Raw genomic sequence first — 15,121 nt, 5'->3', positions numbered from 1 at the left:
ATAGAGTATAATGTGCATAGCCCTCCCTATAGTATAGAATATAATGTGCTCCCCTCTATATAGTATAGAGTATAATGTGCATAGCCCTCCCTATATAGTATAGAATATAATGTGCCACTGTCTATATAGTATAGAGTATAATGTGCATAGCCCTCCCTCTAGTATAGAATATAAGGTGCCCCCTCCCTATAGTATAGAATATAAGGTGCCCCCTCCCTATAGTATAGAATATAAGGTGCCCCCTCCCTATAAAATAGATTATAATGTGCCTCCCCAGCAGGGCCGTAACTACGTGTGTGCCAAGGGGGCTTGGCACACAGCGCAGTTGCCCTGGGGGCGCACGGCCAGCGGCATGTAATGAGTCAAATTGACTCATTACATGCCGCCTCTGAACTGCGCCGTGCGCCGCGCTGGAGGAGTGAAGACAGGAGCGCCGGGCAGCGGAGGAGGAGGGAGGGGGAGCAGAGAGCCGCAGCAGCGCTATTTGATTGGTAGTAAGCGCTGCTGCAGCATCCCCCTCTCCTTCTGTATTGGCTGCCTGGCGCTGCTGTGGATGCATCCCAGCATCCACAGCAGCGCCGGGCAGCCAATACAGAAGGAGAGGGGGATGCTGCAGCAGCGCTTACTACCAATCAAATAGCGCTGCTGCGGCTCTCTGCTCCCCCTCCCTCCTCCTCCTTCTCAACTGACTTCACACTGCACCGAGAGGGAGATGCACGAGGAGCCTGTCAGCGGGGAGAAGGTAAGTATGTCTCTCTCTCTCTCTCTCTCTCTCTCTCTCTCTCTCTCTCTCTCTCCTGCAATGTGTAAAAAGGGGTCCCATCTGCTGCAATGTGTAAAAAGGGGTCCCATCTGCTGCAATGTGTAAAAAGGGGTCCCATCTGCCGCAATGTGTAAAAAGGGGTCCCGTCTGCCGCAATGTGTAAAAAGGGGGACTGGCTGCCGCAATGCGTAAAAAGGGGTCCCGGCTGCCGCAATGCGTAAAAAGGGGTCCCATCTGCCGCAATGCGTAAAAAGGGGTCCCATCTGCCGCAATGTGTAAAAAGGGGTCCCGTCTGCCGCAATGTGTAAAAAGTGGTCCTGGCTGCCGCAATGTGTAAAAAGGGGGACTGGCTGCCGTAATGTGTAAAAAGGGGGACTGGCTGCCGCAATGTGTAAAAAGGGGGACTGGCTGCCGCAATGTGTAAAAAGGGGGACTGGCTGCCGTAATGTGTAAAAAGGGGTCCTGGCTGCCGTAATGTGTAAAAAGGGGTCCCGTCTGCCGCAATGTGTAAAAAGGGGGACTGGCTGCCGCAATGCGTAAAAAGGGGTCCCGGCTGCCGCAATACGTAAAAAGGGGTCCCATCTGCCGCAATGCGTAAAAAGGGGTCCCATCTGCCGCAATGTGTAAAAAGGGGTCCCGTCTGCCGCAATGTGTAAAAAGTGGTCCTGGCTGCCGCAATGTGTAAAAAGGGGGACTGGCTGCCGTAATGTGTAAAAAGGGGGACTGGCTGCCGCAATGTGTAAAAAGCGGGACTGGCTGCCGCAATGTTTAAAAAGGGGGACTGGCTGCCGTAATGTGTAAAACGGGGTCCTGGCTGCCGTAATGTGTAAAAAGGGGGACTGGCTGCCGCAATGTGTAAAAAGGGGGACTGGCTGCCGCAATGTGTAAAAAGGGGGACTGGCTGCCGTAATGTGTAAAAAGGGGTCCTGGCTGCCGCAATGTGTAAAAAGGGGGACTGGCTGCCGCAATGTGTAAAAAGGGGGACGCTGTCTGCTGTAATGTATAAAAGGGGCTCTACCTGGTGTAGTGGCGCTACTGTGCAGCGTAATTTGAATAATGGAGACTACTGTGCACCGTAGTATGAATTGCTATTATTTTGTTGCCACGCCCCTTCCCGTGAAGCCACGCCCCTATATATTTTTCGCGCGCCTACGGCGCGCACTGCGCCTGTCTTGTACGGGGGGGGGGGGGGGGGGCGCCAATGTCAGTTCTTGCACACAGCGCTAAAATGCCTAGTTACGGCACTGCTCCCCAGCAGGTACTGTTACTCACCTTGCCTCTGCTTGTCCTTTTAGGCAGCTTGCTTGGTACCTCCTCACACACTCCAGCATCGTGCTACAGCGGGTTTCCTCCACTGCTGTCTCTCCAGTCCATGCAAACTGAATACTGGCCCATCTGACAGGCAATGTTGCACTGTGTTACTTCACATAAGCAATGCTGCTGGGTTCATCAGGTCCTGCTGGGTGCCAGCAGTGAGGGAATACAGGTGGCCTGAGTCTACTGGGCTGGCAGAACCGGGTTTAGAAGAGCAATGGCAGACTGCCTTGCACCCCTGAATGACCACCAGCTGCTCTGATGCTGGGTAGTGGTGGTTTGATGACTGAGGTGCCCACCCCAGTCCCCGGCAAGTGACTCCCCTAGGCACATGCCTCACATGCCTAGTGGGAAATGTGCTACTGCCCAACTCCCCTTTGCAGTGACGGCCTGCTTATAACCACAAACTAAATTGTGAGAGGCATAATACAGTAGGTTCCTGCACAACTGCTCCGATTGTGTTTTAAATCATAGGAGCGTCCAGGCTGCATCCTCTGCCTGCTTCTTTGGCATAACCATGCAGTGCTCTGCCACATAAGGACATTAACTGACGGATGGCACTTCTCATCCACCAACCAGAGGGCAGGAGATGGTGGGGCTGTGCTAAATCACAAAAATGTTTGCCCATTATTAAATCCTTTTTCTCTTACGTTCTAGAGGATGCTGGGGACTCCGTAAGGACCATGGGGTATAGACGGGCTCCGCAGGAGATAGGGCACCTAAAAAGAACTTTGACTATGGGTGTGCACTGGCTCCTCCCTCTATGCCCCTCCTCCAGACCTCAGTTAGATTCTGTGCCCAGAGGAGAAAGGGTACAATGCAGAGAGCTCTCCAGAGTTTTCTGTTTTGAAGAATTTGTTAGGTTTTTTATTTTCAGGGAGTCCTGTTGGCAACAGGCTCCCTGCATCGTGGGACTGAGGAGAGAGAAGCAGAGCTGGCTTGTCAAGTTGGGCACTGTTTCTAAGGCTACTGGACGCCACTAGCTCCAGAGGGAGTCGGAACACAGGTCTCACCTGGGGTTCGTCCCGGAGCCGCGCCGCTGTCCTCCTCACAGATGCCGAAGATAGAAGCCAGGTGAGTATGAGAAGGCAAAGAAGACATCAGGCGGCAGAAGACATCAGATCTTCATGAGGTAAGCGCGCAGCGGTATGCTGCGCGCCATTGCTTCCAGTACACACACACAAGCAGGCACTGAAGGGTGCAGGGCACAGGGGGGGGGGGGGGGGGGGGGAGGGGGGGGGCGCCCTGGGCAGCAAGTTTCCTCATTTTTTGGCAATATAAAGCAGGATTAGGCTGTGGGACAGTAAATCCTAAAATCCCTCGACATTTTTTATATAGAATTACTGGGACCGAAGCCCGCCGTCGGGTGGGCGGGGCTTGATCCTCAGCACTAACCAGCGCCATTTTCTCCACAGAAACTGCATGAGATACGCTGGCTCCCTGATCTCTCCCCTGCTGAACTTCACAGGTTGGAAAAAAGAGGAGGGGGGCACTTTGGCGACGCAGTGAGTGGGAATTGAGGTTATATATATAAAAAGCGCTATCTGGTCATATATATTCCAGTGTTTTTAAGCGCTGGGTGTGTGCTGGCATACTCTCTCTCAGTCTCTCCTAAGGGCCTGGTTGGGGTTTTGTCCCCTTATAGGTTAATCCCTGTGTGTGTGGGGTGTCGGTACGTGTGTGTCGACATGTCTGAGGCGGAAGGCTTCTCCAAGGAGGAGGTGGAGCAAATTAGTGGTGTGTCCCCGTCGGTTGTGCCGACTCAGGATTGGATGGACATGTGGCATATGTTGAATGCAAGTGTGGCATCTTTACATAAAAGGCTTGATAAGGCTGAATTAAGGGGGACATCAGGGGGTCAATCCTCAGATTGGACCGACTCACAGGGCCCGTCGGGGTCTCAAAAGCGTCCCTTAACAAAAAAAAACACTACTACCGACACGGATTCTGATTCCAGTGTCGACTATGACAAAGTAAAATTGCACCCTAGGGTGACGAAAACCATTCAGTGTATGATTGTGGCAATAAGGGATGTGTTGCATATTGAGGATGAACCCTCGGTCCCCGACACAAGGGTACACATGTTTAAGGGAAAGAAACAGATTATTAATTTTCCCACATCTCATGAATTAAATGATTTCTTTGGAAAAGCTTGGGAGACTCCGGAAAAGAGACCGCAGATCCCCAAAAGAATTTATATGGCATACCCCTTCCCTAAACAGGATAGGGAGATTTGGGAATCACCCCCCACTGTGGACAAGGCCCTGACGCGCTTGTCCAAGAAAGTGGCGCTACCGTCTCCTCACACAGCGGCCCTTAAGGAACCTGCAGATCGCAGGCAAGAAACTACCTTAAAGTGTATTTATTCTCATACGGGTGCTGTGCTAAGACCGACAATTGCGTCGGCATGGGTGTGTAGCGCAATTGCAGCTTGGACAGATGAGCTGACAGATCACTTTGATAATATGGATAAGGATACTATATTCTTAACTCTAGCCCATATAAAAGACGAAGTCTTATTTATGAGGGATGCTCAAAGGGACATTGGATTGCTAGCTTCTAGGGCCAATGCCATGTCTATCTCGGCGAGAAGATCCTTATGGACTCGCCAATGGACGGGTGATGCGGATTCAAAAAAACATATGGAAGTACTACCCTATAAGGGAGATGTATTGTTTGGGGATGGGCTGACGGACCTGGTTTCCACAGCTACAGCAGGTAAATCAAATTTTTTACCATATATTCCCCAACAGCAAAAGAAAGTACCACCCTATTAGATGCAGTCCTTTCGGTCGCACAAGTCCAGAAGAGGTCGGGGATCCTCTTTCCTTGCCAGAGGTAAGGGCAGAGGCAAAAGAGCACCTGCTTCGGCAGGTGCCCAGGAACAAAAGTCCTTCCCGGCTGCTCCAAAACCCACAGCATGACGCTGGGGCTCCCCTGAAGGAGTCCGCACCGGTGGGGGCACGTTCTACGACTTTTCAGTCAGGCCTGGGTCAGATCAGACCTGAATCCCTGGGTGTTGGAAATAGTTTCCCAGGGTTACAAACTGGAATTCGAGGAGGTGCCCCCGCGCCGATTTTTCAAATCGGCCCTACCAGCTTCCACATCGGAAAGGGATGTAGTGTTAGCTGCAATTCAAACGCTGTGTATACAGCAAGTGATAATCAAGGTTCCCCTGCACCAGCAGGGAAGAGGTTACTACTCAACCCTATTTGTGGTCCCGAAACCGGACAGTTCGGTCAGACCTATTTTGAATCTGAAATCCCTAAACCTGTACATAAAAAGATTAAAATTCAAAATGGAATCACTCAGAGCGATAATAGCCAACATAGAGGAGGGGGAGTTTATGGTGTCTCTGGACATAAAGGATGCGTACCTTCATGTCCCCATATATGCCCCCCATCAGGAATACCTGAGATTCACTGTACAGGATTGTCATTACCAATTTCAGACGTTGCCGTTTGGACTTTCCACAGCCCCGAGGATTTTCACCAAGATAATGGCGGAAATGATGGTGGTCCTGCGCAGGCATGGAGTCACAATTATCCCATACTTGGACGATCTCCTGATAAAAGCAAGATCAAGAGAGAAATTGCTGAGCAGTGTGACGCTCTCTCTGAGAGTGCTCAAGCAACACGGTTGGATTCTAAATCTACCGAAGTCACAGTTGATTCCGACAACTCGACTACCGTTCCTAGGTATGATACTGGATACGGAACAAATGAAGGTCTTCCTCCCAATAGAGAAAGCCCAGGACATCCAGAACATGGTCAGAGACCTGCTAAAACCGAAAAGGGTGTCAGTTCACCAATGCACTCGAGTTCTGGGAAAAATGGTGGCGGCCTACGAGGCCATTCCCTTCGGAAGATTCCATGCAAGGACTTTTCAATGGGACCTTCTGGACAAGTGGTCCGGGTCCCATCTGCACTTACATCGGAAAATAACTCTGTCCCCAGGAGCCAGAGTGTCTCTCCTGTGGTGGTTGCAAAGTGCTCACCTTCTGGACGGTCGCAGGTTCGGAATTCAGGATTGGATCCTGGTTACCACGGACGCGAGCCTCCGAGGATGGGGAGCGGTCACACAAGGAAAAAATTTTCAGGGACTTTGGTCAGACCAGGAGTCCTGTCTACACATCAATGTGTTGGAACTCAGGGCCATTTACAACGGCCTTCGACAAGCGGAGAGTCTTCGAAACCTACCGGTTCTGATTCAATCAGACAATGTCACATCAGTGGCTCATGTGAACCGCCAAGGCGGGACAAGAAGCAGAGTTGCGATGGCGGAAGCCACCAGGATTCTTCGCTGGGCGGAAAATCATGTAAGCGCTCTGTCGGCTGTCTTCATTCCGGGAGTGGACAACTGGGAAGCAGACTTCCTCAGCAGACACGATCTCCATCCAGGAGAGTGGGGACTTCATCAAGAAGTCTTTGCAGACATAACACGTCTTTGGGGAACTCCTCAAATAGACATGATGGCGTCACACCTCCACAAAAAACTTTGGAGGTATTGTGCCAGGTCTCGGGACCCTCAGGCAGTGGCTGTAGACGCTCTAATAACACCGTGGGTGTTCAAATCGGTCTACGTGTTTCCTCCTCTTCCTCTCATCACAAGAGTGTTGAGGATCATAAGGCAAAGAAGAGTACAGACGATACTCGTTGTCCCAGACTGGCCTCGAAGGGCCTGGTACTCAGATCTACAAGAGATGCTCAAAGGAGATCCCTGGCCTCTTCCTCTGAGGGAAGACCTGTTGCAACAGGGGCCCTGTGTATTTCAAGACTTACCGCGGTTACGTTTGACGGCATGGCGGTTGAACGCCGAATCCTAGCGAAAAAGGGGATTCCGGAAGAGGTCATCCCTACTTTAATAAAGGCTAGGAAGGAGGTGACGGTTAAGCATTATCACCGTATCTGGCGAAAGTATGTGTCTTGGTGTGAAACCAAGAATGCACCTACGGAAGATTTTCATCTGGGTCGTTTTCTCCACTTCCTACAGACAGGAGTGGATATGGGCCTGACATTAGGCTCGGTTAAGGTACAGATTTCGGCCCTCTTGATTTTCTTTCAGAAGGAGTTGGCTTCTCTTCCAGAAGTCCAGACGTTTGTAAAGGGAGTGCTGCACATCCAGCCTCCTTTTGTGCCTCCAGTGGCACCGTGGGACCTCAATGTGGTGTTGCAGTTCCTAAAATCACACTGGTTTGAACCGCTTAACAAGGTTGAGTTGAAATTTCTTACTTGGAAGGTGGTCATGTTGTTGGCCTTGGCATCGGCAAGGCGAGTGTCAGAATTGGCGGCTTTGTCACACAAAAGCCCCTACTTGATTTTTCATGTGGATCGAGCTGAATTGAGGACACGTCCGCAATTTTTGCCTAAGGTGGTTTCTTCATTCCATGTGAATCAACCTATTGTGGTGCCTGTGGCTACAAGTGACCTGGAGGATTCCAGATCCCTGGACGTAGTCAGGGCCTTAAAGATTTATGCAGCCAGGACGGCTAGAATTAGGAAAACAGAGGCTCTGTTTGTCCTGTATGCTGCCAATAAGATTGGCGCACCTGTTTCGAAGCAGACTATTGCTCGCTGGATCTGTAATACGATTCAGCAGGCTCATTCTACGGCTGGATTGCCGGTACCAAATTCGATTAAGGCCCATTCCACTAGGACGGTGGGCTCTTCTTGGGCGGCAGCCCGAGGCGTCTCGGCATTACAACTTTGCCGAGCGGCAACTTGGTCGGGGTCAAACACTTCTGCTAAATTCTACAAGTTTGATACCCTGGCTGATGAGGACCTAGCGTTTGCTCAGTCGGTGCTGCAGAGTCATACGCACTCTCCCGCCCGATTGGATGCTTTGGTATAAACCCCATGGTCCTTACGGAGTCCCCAGCATCCTCTAGGACATAAGAGAAAATAAGATTTTAAACCTACCGGTAAATCTATTTCTCGTAGTCCGTAGAGGATGCTGTGCGCCCGTCCCAGTGCAGAAACTCTGCAAGACTTGTATATAGTTGTTGCTTAAATAAGGGTTATGTTACAGTTGACATCGGTCTTGGACCGTTGCTGTTATTGTTCATACGGTTAACTTGTTTTGTAGGATCCAGGTTACGTGGTATGCTTGGTGTGGGCTGGTATGAATCTTGCCCTTGGATTTCTAAATCCTGCCTTGTAGTGTACATCTCCTCTGGGCACAGTTCTCTAACTGAGGTCTGGAGGAGGGGCATAGAGGGAGGAGCCAGTGCACACCCATAGTCAAAGTTCTTTTTAGGTGCCCTATCTCCTGCGGAGCCCGTCTATACCCCATGGTCCTTACGGAGTCCCCAGCATCCTCTACGGACTAGGAGAAATAAATTTACCGGTAGGTTTAAAATCTTATTTTTGCCATGTTAGGAAAATGCCTGTATCATTCCCACCCCTTTTATTGTAGTGTGGGAGGTGCGGGGGCCTGCGGGTGCGTGTGGTGGTGCCTGCTGCCGTGCAGGTGTAGACTCGGTACTCACCAGGCGCCGCTCTCTCTCACCTTCAGGTACCGGAACCTTCAACGGACCTGGAAATCTTCACTCGGATCCGGACACGGCGATTCCCTCTCGGAGCTGACCGACGAGCGAGCTGAGGATAGAAAGGTTTACCTTAAGGGGGGTATCGACCCTTCTTCCACTGGAACAGGGGATACCCCAGGGGTGGCCGCGACCTTCACCGGTTGGGCAAATGGTCATCACCGGCACAAAGCCTCAGCCACCCAGATTTCACACACTCGCGCTTTCGCACGTAGTGTGATGAAAAGGATTCTCACGTCCGTGAGCAATCCCGACTCCGGCGCTCGGGGACAAACAAGGGACAAACGCACACGAATGCTACTCACCGTCACAAGTCTTGCACTCCGATCTTCTCCACTTACAGGTCCCTGTAAGGAGGCAAAGAGAAACAGCCGTGCAGGGCCTAACTCTACCCTAGTGTCACACCCTATACTATCTACAACGGCAGAGCCCTCAAACTAGCTCTGTGGGTGTGGTGCAACATAACTAGCACAAACCTCATAACAGCAATTTGCCCTGCACGGTAACCACACACATCGGAATACAACTTAACACGGTGTTGTCCCTTTATCTACCCGACTCAGAACACCCCGTAGTGGGGGCCGCACAGCTCATCCACCTAATTACCTCAGGGTGGCCTGGGCCTAGCGCCCAGGGCCACCTGTACTCACCTCGGGGAAAACACTGCTTCGCTGGGCCTAGCGCCCCCTAACTGCACACAGGCCGGAGGCCTGACTTCGCCCACGGGCCTAGCGCCCGCCTAACTTGCTGCCCGTTGGGTGACCTGGGCCTTGTGCCCAGGGTCACCTTAATATTCCCTAATGGCCAAAATACACTAGGGCCTAATGCCCTCTAATGCCCCACAGGCCTAGTGCCTGGCTTGTGCCCCGGGCCTAGTGCCCGCCTAACTGGTGACCGTTGGGTGACCTGGGCCTAATGCCCAGGGTCACCTTATCTGTACCTACTTGGCCACGGGCCAGGAGGGCCCGACTATATGCCCCCACGGGCCAGGAGGCCCGACTCAATGCCCACGGGCCGGGAGGGCCCGACTCAATGCCCACAGGCCGGAAGGGCCTGACTGTGCCCACGGGCCTATTGCCCGAACACCCGGTGGTCTAGGGAGGGGTGGGTACAGGGGCGCCTGATAAGGGCCTACCTGACCCGCTGGGAGAGGCACCAGGGGGGAGCTTCGGCAGCCCTTTGCTTCCCACCCCTGGTGACCCCTCCGGCGCTGTTCTTTAATCTTCGGCCGCTGGCCCGTCCTGGCCAGCGGCGCCGCCGTCGTCGCGCCGCGTCCAGCCGCCGCTGGACATCTTCCTTTCCGAGCCCGTCTTCTTTCTTCGCGCTCTTCTGCGCGCCCGCTCTCTTCCGCTCCCGCCCGTCGTCTCCTCTGCCGCTCTTCGGCGCGGCCTTTTCTTCACGGTCCCGCCCGGCGTCTGACGTCAGACGCCGGGGGTGGGGCCTGTGACGCGGCGAGCGCCGATTGGCTCGCCGCGTCCCTCTCTGATTGGCTGCCGCTCCGGGAGCCGCGATTGGCTCCCGGAGGGCGCCAAGATTCAAAAGCCTCTGGTCCGGTGCAGGGAAAAGGGTAATCCCTGCACCGGACACCCGCCGCCACGCACCCAGCGCTGGGGACAGACAAGCTGCCCCAGCGCTGTCCCCAGCTAGGGACACCACCACAGATGTGCCCACAGGGCACATCTCTACATTCCCCCCCCCTTTTTCCTTTGTAGTCCCTACAAAGTTCCTCACGACTTCCATTGTCCGCGGGTCAGGGAATTCCGAGGTCCCTCCGGCGAGGTTGTGTTCAAGGGTCCAGCCCGGACAGGCTGTGACCCCACATCCTTCCACCTCCAGCTCCGGGTTCCTCTTCTTCGTTCCTCCTGACCTCCATCGGTGGATTCTCTGGGGAAGTGGCATCTCCCCACGGTTGCTCAACGTGGGCCACCAAGGGGAATCTTCCTCCACGGGGACAGCAGTCCCCCACTCTTGGCCTTCCAGATCGTCTGGGACATCGTCCCTGTCTTCAGGGCGTGGTACCGACCACCACCCAACAGCGGAATCCTCCGGGGCATCAGCCATCATATGTCGAATTTCCTCGTGGGGCATCTCCAAAGGTCCTGTGTCTTCCTCTTGAACGGGTCCTCCCACGGCATCGCGATCCTGTCCCCGTACGTCCGTCCATTTCGGTACTTCCGGCAGGTATTGCTCCAGGACTATCTCCTCCTCTTCATGGAGGGCATTCAACTGGGAGCACGACTCCACCCGATCCTGCCAGTCACTCTCGTCGGCGCTTCCGATGCCAGAGTCGTCCTCCGTCTGTTCTTGGAGGGATTCGTCGGCGGACAGCTCACCGTAGTCCGAGTCTTCCTCCGATACCTGGACTGGGGTATTATTTTCCTCCTCAGCGTACTTAGTCCTTTCCGCTGGCACCTCTGTTTCCTCAGCGTACTCCTTCGCTTCCGCTGGCATCTCTTCTTCCTCAGCGTACTCCTTCGCTTCCGCTGGCATCTTGACTTCCTCAGCGTACTCCTTCGCTTCCGCTGGCATCTTTTGGTACCCAGGACACTCCTGTTCCGCACGTCCTGGACGTGGACGGTTCCATCGCGGGGAGATTCCGGACGTCTCCGTCACTGGGTCTTCACGCTTTTCTTCGCAGCGTGGTCTCTTCACCTCCCAGTCGTCCACCTCCGCCTCATGCAGGAAAGGATTCTGCCTTACTGGGGTCACTTTCCTGGGACAGAGTAGGTCCGCGGCATCTTCCCAGGGGCACTCACTGGCCGCATGTCCTGGTCGCCGACACTTCCAACAAGGGAGGGCCACTGCCACCTTCTCCAAGACGGGTTCCTGGTCCACCTCCTTCACTGGGGAATCTTCACCCGTTGGTTCCGGCTCAGAGGAAATGGGCACCTGCGAACTAACTTCAAGCAAGGCCTTCCGCTCCATTTCCCTGGTTTCCTCCTCCCATCTCTGGGCGCGACCATCCGCAATCATCCGGTCTTCATCCCACGGACAATCGGGAAGCGCATGTCCTCTCGCCTCGCAGAGCGCACACACAGGCTCTGCAGCCACCCGGTCCCAAAGCTGCTGACGAGACTCCGTCATCTGCTTCACCGTGGCCTCGTAGTCCGTCCTGTCTTCTTCCGTCCATGGACATTCCAGGAGCCGATGTCGGGGATCTCCACAGCTTTCACACCGGGAATCAACCTCGTCTTCGCTCAACTCTTCGTCCCAAGGACAACTGTTGTGCTCATGCCCGTAGTTTCCGCAGAGCAAACATCGGGACTCCTTCTTCGCTTGGCCCTGCTGACGTCTGTGGTCCGCTTCCTGGACCACCTTCTTTGGGGACGTCTCTCGCCAAGTACACTCGCTGGCAAAGTGCCCTGTTTGCCGACATCTCTTGCAGGGCGTCACAGCGGCTTTCTTGCGCCCCTTCTCCCGGCGCTCTTCCTTTTCACGCTGGACCGACCGCTGCACCATCTTCAGGATGTCTGCCCCAGACACCGTCACCCAGTCGCTCTGGTCCGCACACATCCGGGGGTGAGTCTTCTCCGGAGCCGTCCGCAGGGAGGTCTTCTTGGTGGCGTTCCACATCGTGTCCGTGATCCGGTCTCTTCGATCCTGCCGACTACGCCAAGTGTGGGAGGTGCGGGGGCCTGCGGGTGCGTGTGGTGGTGCCTGCTGCCGTGCAGGTGTAGACTCGGTACTCACCAGGCGCCGCTCTCTCTCACCTTCAGGTACCGGAACCTTCAACGGACCTGGAAATCTTCACTCGGATCCGGACACGGCGATTCCCTCTCGGAGCTGACCGACGAGCGAGCTGAGGATAGAAAGGTTTACCTTAAGGGGGGTATCGACCCTTCTTCCACTGGAACAGGGGATACCCCAGGGGTGGCCGCGACCTTCACCGGTTGGGCAAATGGTCATCACCGGCACAAAGCCTCAGCCACCCAGATTTCACACACTCGCGCTTTCGCACGTAGTGTGATGAAAAGGATTCTCACGTCCGTGAGCAATCCCGACTCCGGCGCTCGGGGACAAACAAGGGACAAACGCACACGAATGCTACTCACCGTCACAAGTCTTGCACTCCGATCTTCTCCACTTACAGGTCCCTGTAAGGAGGCAAAGAGAAACAGCCGTGCAGGGCCTAACTCTACCCTAGTGTCACACCCTATACTATCTACAACGGCAGAGCCCTCAAACTAGCTCTGTGGGTGTGGTGCAACATAACTAGCACAAACCTCATAACAGCAATTTGCCCTGCACGGTAACCACACACATCGGAATACAACTTAACACGGTGTTGTCCCTTTATCTACCCGACTCAGAACACCCCATAGTGGGGGCCGCACAGCTCACCCACCTAATTACCTCAGGGTGGCCTGGGCCTAGCGCCCAGGGCCACCTGTACTCACCTCGGGGAAAACACTGCTTCGCTGGGCCTAGCGCCCCCTAACTGCACACAGGCCGGAGGCCTGACTTCGCCCACGGGCCTAGCGCCCGCCTAACTTGCTGCCCGTTGGGTGACCTGGGCCTTGTGCCCAGGGTCACCTTAATATTCCCTAATGGCCAAAATACACTAGGGCCTAATGCCCTCTAATGCCCCACAGGCCTAGTGCCTGGCTTGTGCCCCGGGCCTAGTGCCCGCCTAACTGGTGACCGTTGGGTGACCTGGGCCTAATGCCCAGGGTCACCTTATCTGTACCTACTTGGCCACGGGCCAGGAGGGCCCGACTATATGCCCCCACGGGCCAGGAGGCCCGACTCAATGCCCACGGGCCGGGAGGGCCCGACTCAATGCCCACAGGCCGGGAGGGCCTGACTGTGCCCACGGGCCTATTGCCCGAACACCCGGTGGTCTAGGGAGGGGTGGGTACAGGGGCGCCTGATAAGGGCCTACCTGACCCGCTGGGAGAGGCACCAGGGGGGAGCTTCGGCAGCCCTTTGCTTCCCACCCCTGGTGACCCCTCCGGCGCTGTTCTTTAATCTTCGGCCGCTGGCCCGTCCTGGCCAGCAGCGCCGCCGCCGTCGCGCCGCGTCCAGCCGCCGCTGGACATCTTCCTTTCCGAGCCCGTCTTCTTTCTTCGCGCTCTTCTGCGCGCCCGCTCTCTTCCGCTCCCGCCCGTCGTCTCCTCTGCCGCTCTTCGGCGCGGCCTTTTCTTCACGGTCCCGCCCGGCGTCTGACGTCAGACGCCGGGGGTGGGGCCTGTGACGCGGCGAGCGCCGATTGGCTCGCCGCGTCCCTCTCTGATTGGCTGCCGCTCCGGGAGCCGCGATTGGCTCCCGGAGGGCGCCAAGATTCAAAAGCCTCTGGTCCGGTGCAGGGAAAAGGGTAATCCCTGCACCGGACACCCGCCGCCACGCACCCAGCGCTGGGGACAGACAAGCTGCCCCAGCGCTGTCCCCAGCTAGGGACACCACCACAGATGTGCCCACAGGGCACATCTCTACAGTAGTCTGCCACATTTTTGTACCTCTGACTGTAAAGCCTGCTCAAGAGAAGTCTAGGGGAAGCTAAAAGGGATATGGGGAGAGATGACAAAGCAAGTCTTGAGTTCTTCAAGCAGACTTAGGGAAATAATGATTCTCAAAAAGTTAGATTTTGAGAGAACAAAAAGAGTGGTCTACTTCAAAAGCAAGTGTAGACTTGCTGGAAATGGGTGGGCATTGCATCATTTAGGCTAATGAAGAACTTGGTTTCATTTATTTCGACTTTCGGGAATGTTGTGAGGTATGTATGACCATCAAAGAAAATTGGTAATTAATATTACAGGTTGAGTATCCCATATCCAAATATCCCGAAATACAGACTATTACGAGATACTGAACTTTTTGAGTAAGAGTGAGATAATGAAACCTTTGTTTTCTGGTGGCGCAATGTACACAAACTTTGTTTAATACACAAAGTTATTAAAAATATTGTATTAAATGACCTTCAGGCTGTGTTTATAAGGTGTATATGAAACACTAGGTGATTAATCGCGCCCTACGGGCGCTCTTCACACCGTCGTAAGGGGCTACGCCCCCTTAAACCTTGCACGCCCTTGGGGCGTGCAATATTTTTATTATATGGAGAATTACCTCCAATCATAATTGTGTGAGTGGTTAAATATTGCACGGACAAAGGGCGTACAATGGTTAAGGGGTCGTAGCCCCTTGCAACAGCGTGAACAGCGCACGCAGGACCTGATGAATCACCTAGTAGGTGCTGTGGCTGGAAAAGTGGCGAGTGCGGGGAGACATGGATGGGGTCCAGGGGTTCCACTGGATTTATACGGCAGTACCACTGGACATATACGGTAGTAGCATTGGAATTATATGGCAGTATCACTGGATTTATAGTCCAGTGCCACTGGAATTATACGGCAGTATTACTGGATTTATATGCCAGTACCACTGGATTTATACGGCAGTACCACCGGACATATACGGCAGTATCACTGGAATTATATGGCAGTACCACTGGACATATACGGCAGTATCACTGGACCGGATTTATACGGCAGTCTCACTGGACT

The sequence above is a fragment of the Pseudophryne corroboree genome, chromosome 6, assembly GCF_028390025.1.
Source record: "Pseudophryne corroboree isolate aPseCor3 chromosome 6, aPseCor3.hap2, whole genome shotgun sequence".
Taxonomy (NCBI): Eukaryota; Metazoa; Chordata; class Amphibia; order Anura; family Myobatrachidae; genus Pseudophryne; species Pseudophryne corroboree.
Note: the sequence above shows the minus strand (reverse complement) of the source record.